Genomic DNA, 8,424 nt, shown 5'->3' with positions numbered 1-8,424 from the left:
TCTCTCTCTCTCTCTCTCTGTCTCCCCCCCTCTCTCTTTCCTTATCTATTTAAGATGGGGTCTTACTATGTAGCCCTGTCTGGCTATGTGGCCTGTAAAAGGATGTATTTACATCCTAAATACATGTCACATCTGCCTGCCACTCTCCCAAGTGCTAGGAAACGTGTACACCCCCATACCTGATACTTTTGAACTTTTTTTTAAGTTTTGAAACAGTGTTTTCTCCGTTGTCTGGGCTGGCACTGTTGACCTTGCTCTGTAATCCAGGCACATTTTTGTCTTAGCTTCCCTAACAGCTGGGATTATAGATCTATGCCTCCAGGCCTGGCTTTCTACTTGATATCTTCTTGTGCACTGTGTTACACAAGAACACTAAGTGACTTCATGTATTTCTCTAGATCCCTAAAAGGATGTCTCTACATCCTAAATATACGTCAGACCTTAAATCTTACTAGAATAGAAGTGGGAGACTCAGAAGTTTTTACAAGATGTACAAATTGATCTCTAAGATATAAAGTAGAATCTTCTCTATTTAAGAAAGAAACATCCCAAACGCCGGGCGGTGGTGCCCACGCCTTTAATCCCAGTACTTGGGAGCCAGAGGCAGACGGATTTCTGAGTTCGAGACCAGCCTGGTCTACAGAGTGAGTTCCAGGACAGCCAGGGCTACACAGAGGAAACCCTGTCTCAGAAAAAAAAAAAGAAAAGAAAGAAAAGAAAAAAAGAAAAAAAAAGCCAACACAACCCATTCAAATAAAAGCCAACACAACCCATTCAAATAAAAGCCAACACAACCCATTCACGCTGCTGGCTGTGAACAGGTTTAGAGCCCTAGAACACAACTCTGGACCTTCCCAAGGCCACTTAACAATTCTCATGTTTTCAGTCTACGTAATGCTTTGAAGATTTAGGAATGAGGGTTGGAGAAATGGCTCAGAGGTTGAGAGCACTAGCTGCTCTCCCAGACATACTGAGTTCAATTCCCAGCAACCACATGGTAGCTCATTAACCATCTATAATGAGATCTGGTGGCCTCTTCTACAGTGCAGGCAACATGCAGGCAGAACACTCTATACATAAATAAATAAAAAGTAAAGACTTAAGCATGGAGGATCAGCTGAAATCTGTATCCAAATCAATCAGAAAATAGTGTTCTCTAAGTACATTTGATAACCAAAGTAGCCATGGAAAAGGATAGACTCAGAATAAAAAAGAGGTGTGAATATAACTCTCTTTTCTGGGGCTGGCGAGATGGCTCAGCAGGTAAGAGTACTGACTACTCATCCCAAGGTCCTGACTTTAAATCCCAGCAAACACATGGTGGCTCACAACCACCTGTAATGAGATCTGGCGTCCTCTTCTGGTGTGTCTGAACACACACACATACATACATACATACATACATACATACATACATACATACAGTGTATGTATGTATAATAATAAATCTTAAAAAAAATCTCTTTCCTAATTATTGATTGCTATGTATACCCTAAAAAGCACAGAAACATCCAACAATGGAAATAATGGCAATATGGCTGGGCATGGTGGTGGAGCTCTGTGAGTTCAAGGTCAGCTAGGGCTGCATTTTAAGGACCTGGCTCAGAAAGAAAGGTGGGAAGAAGAGAGATGAAGGGAGTAGGGAAGGAAGGAAGGAAGGCAGGAAGGGGAAGCCACTCCCCCAACACACATTTTCTCTTCTGGCAGCACTGTTACCATTAAAATATGAAAACTATTTTCCCCTGTGAACTCTTGACTATAAACCATGACAAAAAAAGAGACTTGGGAACCACCAATTAGTTGCATACAAGAAAAAATTTCCTTTCTTTGGTCCTTTGATGTAACCCAAAGACATTTTATTTATTGCTATTTTTCTAATGCTGAGATCAAACTCCAGACCCTGGGCATGCTAAGTAAAAGCTGACTAACAGTCCCAGTTCTGTGTCTTTATCTACTATTTTGTGCAGTTTATCTACATGAAATGCTAGCCCAAGATTCACCATCACATATCAAAGTTATTTTCATATCTAACCTGAGGATTCCAGGCTCTGACTCCCAGAAAAGGCTTGAGACAATGAAGGATTCTGTGTGTGTACTTTCTCAGCCCCTCTATCTTTGAATCTGTCATTTAATAGTGAAAGGACTTTATTGTGTAGCCTTTGCGTTGCTGGCAAGGGCTTGAGATCGGAACTGAACTCTCCAGTCAGTGAGGCTGCAAGGCCATACAGAGGGTCTCTTAGGCCATCAACACTATGGGAAATGAGGCAGGAACAGAAGAAATAGCTCTTGTTCTCGAGGAGTTTACAGGGGGTTTTATAATGCACACATACAAGAGTCTTTCAGGACAATATGCTCAATCTACTGGGCTTGTGTAGCATGCAGCAGATGCGCTAAAGGAATAGAGGTGGGTCAGAGGTCTTAAGAGCCTGGGAGCTTTTATTGGATCCAATACTGCACAAATAAAGGGAGGAGAGAGGACCTTCCAGGTAAAGGGGAAAGGTGGCAGAAAAGGCTAGGGGAGGAATGTGCCTGGCAGAAGCCACAGGCAGCCTCTTCCTTCCTTCTGGCTTCCAGAGTTGTTTGCTTAAGAGGAGCTAACGTCCCTTTGCCTAACCCCCTGGTTTTGTTTATCTCTTCATACTAACAAGATGTTGTAAAGGTAAAATAGAATGGAACCCCATGACCATTCATAAAGGTCTCACTGGCTGATTTTCCTTTCTTAAGATTTATTTTATTTATTTTTTTATGTGTATGAGTATACTGTAGTTGTACAGATGGCTGTGAGCCACCATGTGGTTGCTGGGATTCAAACTCAGGACCTTCGGAAGAGCAGTCAGTGCTCTTACCCGCTGAGCCATCTCGCCAGCCCCTGATTTTCCTTTCTTATAGAAGGTCTCCGCTGTCGTCTTTCCACTCACTCACTCCTTTCTTCCATTTCGTTAATTCACTGGTTGACTAGGTGATTGGCTTAGCCCTATCCTGACATAAAAACGAAGCTCCAGTGTGGCCCAGCACACAAACGCCACAGCTGCAAAACAACAAACAACAAAAGCAGAAAACAGCCGTTCTTTTTCTTTATCCAGGTCTAGGAAAGAATGTCCATTTTCTACGGAGATTTGTGTTTCTCTTAATTTCTACATTCCATCTAAGGTAGCATTTCCCAGGGAATCATTTCGAGAGAGCAGATCAATGGGAAAGGGGTGGAGGCCAGGGACGCACGGGAGCTTGCTGTGCTTTCTTCTCCCCACAGGTTCCTGGGACATCGCTTCATCCTCCCAGTCTGACCCATTATTTTCTTACTGTTATTTCATTAACTTAGAGTGTGTATGCATGCGCGTGCATGCGCACGCACGCACGCACGCACGCACGCACGCACGCACACGCACACATTTAAGTATCACGACACAGGTGTGATGGTCAGAGGACAACTTTTGGGAGTTCGTTCTCTCCTCTCAACCATGAACTCCGAGGATCAAACTTAGGTCATTAGTCTTGGCAGTGAGCCCCTTTACCAACTGAACTATCTCACTCCCCCCACCTTTATTACTTTTTGGGGGGGGGGTTGAGACAGGATTTCTCTGTGTAGCACCGGCTGTCTTGGAAATTGCTCTGTGGACCAGCCTGACATTGAACACAGAGATACTTGCTTGCTTCTGCCTTCCAAGTGACGGAATTAAATGCCTGCACCACCACTACCACACAGCAAACATTTGCTCCACACACACACACACACACACACACACACACACACACACAAACACATACGCACTATTTCATGAAAAAAAAATCAGAGTTTCTGTGTGAATTTTTCCTGGAGTTGAATGTTGGCAATTAATTGAAAAATATTGAAAGCACTGCCAAACAGCACTAAGCCCAAAATATCTGTGGGCTAAGTTCAGTCCTCTGGCTGAGTTTGTGACCCCTAGTATAGCCTTTTTTGTAGGATGAGTTAATGGACTACCGCGTACTTGGCTGAACCTTGGTTTCCTCAACCTGCTCTTACGTGCTGCCAAGAGCCAATCAAAGACACATTCACCATTAAATTCGGGGAAATTGTCCTGGCAATTACTTGAGTGTAGCGTTGGCAGATTTTGGCCCGGTCCCTACGTGTGATTAAGAGATGCAGCCTCCCTTCCTGACCCAGGAAGGCCCTGTTCATTTCCTGTGTAGGCAATGCGCTTTAGTTTGTACTGGATGGGCTAGCAACAGATTTGTACTGCTCTGTCCTCTCCAAACCATCAATCCTCTGAGGATCTCTGTAGGAGGCCAAGCTAGCCAAAGCTCTCATACCTCAGGACTTAGACTCTTTGGTCCTCTCCTCCCACAACCAATGCTTAGCAGATTAGTGTGTCTCAGAGAAGTCAATGATTGGGCTGGAGAGGTGGCTTAGCGGGTTAGGGGCGCTGACCGCTCATCCCAGAGGTCCTGAGTTCAATTCCCAGCAACCACATGGTGGCTCACAACCATCTGTAATGGGATCCGATGCCTTCTTCTGGAGTGTCTGAAGGCAGTTTCAGTGTACTGATATACATAAAAATAAATATAAATACATCTTAAAAAGAAAAAAGTCACCGGGTGGTGGTGGCGCACGCCTTTAATCCTAGCACTTGGGAGGCAGAGGCAGGCGGATTTCTGAGTTCAAGGCCAGCCTGATCTACAGAGTGTGAGTTCCAGAAGAGCCAAAAAAATAAAAATAAAAAAGTCATTCTACTCTTTCCTGGGCCTCAATAGTCGATGGTTAACAGATTTTAATTTGTGTTGTCTCTAATATATTCCTGATCTCGCTCCCCTCTGTCTCTCCCCACTTTCTCTCACACAAATACACATTGTATTAATTTGATTCACATTTAACCTCACACTGCTAATTTATCCATGTTGTTGGAGACAGGATTAGATAGTTGATGCCTTCCTTAGACTATATGACCCCACCAACCCCAATCTGTTTGCAGAACTTCAACTCATAGTCTGGGCAAATCTTCACTGTCCCTTACTTAGACTCCTATATGCAAAAGCTAATCAGAGACTACCAGACTTCTAAAAGTCTCTGCAAAGTGAGCCTCAGATCGGGGGATATAGGAGACTCAGGCTCAAATTCTTGATGCCTACTATGTGGCTTTGCAGCAGTTACCTTACCCTCTGGGCTTTACTTTCTTTGATTATATAATGAAAAGAATAAACAATAGTTACCTCATGGGCCACTGCAGTGGTTCTCAATCTGGTTCCATATGTTTGAGTATATATTTGATGTGTCTGTGTATGTGTGTGTGTGGCTTGTGTGTGTGTGTGTGTGTGTGTGTGTGTTTGATGTGTTTGAGTATGTATGTGATGTGTGCATATGATGTATGTGTGTGTTTATGGGGTGTGTGTGTATGTATGTATATATGCTTGTATGTAGAGATAGTGCCTCCTGTAGTTTAGGCTGACTTTGAACTCTTGATTTTTTCCCAAGTGCTAGAAACACAAGTATCACCACCATGTCCAGCTTCTGGTTACATATTAAAATCAGTTTGAAAAATGTCACTGCTAGAAAAAAAAATTAAAACTGAGAGAAAGAGAGATACAAAAAGAAACAGAGAGAGGCTGAGCCATGTCTCCTGCAAGTTAAATCAGAATCTCCCAGAAAGTGAGATCCAGACATTAGCATATTTCTCTCCATTTATTTACTGATTGATTGACAGGGTCTCACTATGTAGCCTCGGCTAACCTGGAGCTTGCTGTGTAGAACAAGCTGGCCTGAGACTGACAGAAATCCACCTGCGCTGCCCCTGGAGTGCTGGGATTGAAGTACACCCTACAATGTCCTCTTCACAAGTCACTCTCATACACAGCCACGTTTGAAAATCCCTGATGAGAGATGTTAAATGTTGTTCCTATGGAGAAGCAGGCGTTCTGTTGCTGTCTACCTATTCCTCCAAACTAAATGTCAAGCCAGCAATTATCCATGCTCTTGATCCATGTCATAAAAAACGCACCACTAGATGTCAGGGTGTCCATATAAGTTGATTCCTGGTAGCTTCTGGTTAACTGTTCTTATGGTAACAACTAAATCCTATTACAGCAACCATTTGCCAGTTACCTACAGTATGCCAGGCACAGCTCCAATGACTCGTAAACATGGTTTCTAGTTGTATCACAAGCATGCCAAGTAGATGCTGTCTCAGTCCCGAGGAAGGTGAGGGTGGGTAAGCACCATGCACATAGTTCTCATCTCATGAACAATTGTGTCCTTCACTTGTGGGTGCATTGAGAAGAGGCTGGCTCAAGCGTGACTGTTCTTGGACTCAGGTTGGCCTCATCTTCTGAAGAACAAAAATGTTGTTTTCCTAAAGAAATGAAAAATTATTTCTTAATGTGTCTCCTGAGATTAAATATAGTTTAATTTTTTTAAAAAGATGCACCTATATTATTTTGCATGAATATTTTGTCTGCATGTATGTATGTACACTACATGCATTCCTGGAGCCCTTGGAAATCAAAAGAGGCATCAGATCCCCTGGATCAGGAGTTACAAATGGTTGCAAATGCTATGTAGATGCTGGGAACTAAACCCAGGTCCTCTGCAAGAATAGCAAGTGCTCTTAATAGCTGAGCCATCTCTCTAGTCCAAAAACAGTTTTTGAACTTACTAGGTTCAAAAGTAAGAGACTTGAGATCTCTTAGTCTGATGTCTTACCACTATTTATTTATTTATTTATTTATTTATTTATTTATAGCTGTAGCAGTCAACTATTGGCCTAGAGAATATACTTATTTTTTAAATATTTTTATTAATTTATGTGTGTGTTTGTGTGTGTGTGTAAAAGTCAGAGGACAATATTCAGGAGTAAGGTCTCTCCTTCTACTGTGGTTACTTGTGGTTAGAAATAAGATTGTCAGTCTTGTGGGCAAGCAAGAGGTTTTACCCACCTTGACACTTAAGAATGTATATAATTTTTTTTTGTTTTGTTTTTTTGTTTTGTTTTTTTTTGTTTTTTTGTTTTTCGAGACAGGGTTTCTCTGTGTAGCACTGGCTGTCATGGAACTCACTCTGTAGACAGGCTGGCCTCGAACTCAGAAATCCACCTGCCTCTGCCTCCCAAGTGCTGGGATTAAAGGCATGTGCCACCACCACCCGGCTATAATTCTTTTTTTAAAAAGGTTTTATTTATTTATTTCATATATGTGGGTACGCTGTCACTCTTTTCAAACACACCAGAAGAGGGCATCAGTTCTCATTATAGATGGTTGTGAGCCACCATGTGGTTGCTGGGAATTGAACTCAGGACCTCTGGAAGAGCAGTCAGTGCTCTTAACTGCTGAGTCATCTCTCCAGCCCTGTATCTAATTCTTTTTTTTTAATTAATTAATTAATTTATTAATTTATTTATTTTTTAGTATCTAATTCTTTTTTTTTATTTTAGATATTTTCTTTATTTACATGCGAATTTCTCCATTCCCAGTTTAGTATCTAATTCTTAATCAAGAAATATTTCCTGAATAAAAGAAGACCCTTTAAACTGTATGAAAGGAGCCATGTGGGGATTTATGGAGAAGTCTATTCCTTTTCCCAGTACGGAACTCTTGAGTATTCCCTTCCAAAGGTAGTAGCTCTTTGTTCTACAGGGCCCCTGGCTTACTCTAGGTAGGAAGGATGCACAGAGCTTAAAGGAAGGCCCTAGTTGAGTCAGGGAGCAGAGGATGACAACACTGCTTCATTTGACCTACTGATTCAGAATCTAATGGCTACTCCAGAGCTTGTTCCCAGGTCAGCAGCCGTACCTGTCTCTGAGCTGTCATTTATCAGCCAAGGAGTTAGTTACAGTGATTAGCAGGTTGGGCCTGATCTCTGATCCATCCAGTAGTTTTTGTGTTTTGCCTTGTAGGACAGGTTATTCAGGTAACTCAGTTACAATTAGATTCTTGAACCCTAGTTTATCCAACTTTAGTTTAGAAATCCCTGGAACCAGGAGAGGAGGCTGAGGTTCTCACATAGGATCAATGGTGCCAACTACCTCCTTAATGATCTACACAACTAGCTTATTCTGGTTTATAATTCATAAATTCTCTTAGATATATTCTGTATTCTAGTTATATTCCCTTTTCTGGGTAATGACTTCTATGCAGTTATTACACACAGTTCAATAGTGTTACCCTCCTTATGTCTGTCTGTCTGTCTGTGTATACATACATATCTTAAGCCTACCTCTACTAGAACTTGAAACACTGAAATCCTGGGACTTACTGGTTTTTTGTTTGTTTGTTTGTTTGTTTGGTTTGGTTTGGTTTGGTTTTTTGAGACAGGGTTTCTCTATATAGCCCTGGCTGTCCTGGAACTCACTCTGTAGACCAGGCTGGCCTTGAACTCAGAAATCCGCCTGCCTCTGCCTCCCAAGTGGGACTTATGGTTTTAAAGACGCACCACATTTGTTTTGTCCATGGTGTTTA

Source organism: Mastomys coucha, unplaced genomic scaffold, assembly GCF_008632895.1.
Source record: "Mastomys coucha isolate ucsf_1 unplaced genomic scaffold, UCSF_Mcou_1 pScaffold6, whole genome shotgun sequence".
Classification (NCBI taxonomy): domain Eukaryota; kingdom Metazoa; phylum Chordata; class Mammalia; order Rodentia; family Muridae; genus Mastomys; species Mastomys coucha.
This window is presented reverse-complemented; position numbering follows the sequence as displayed.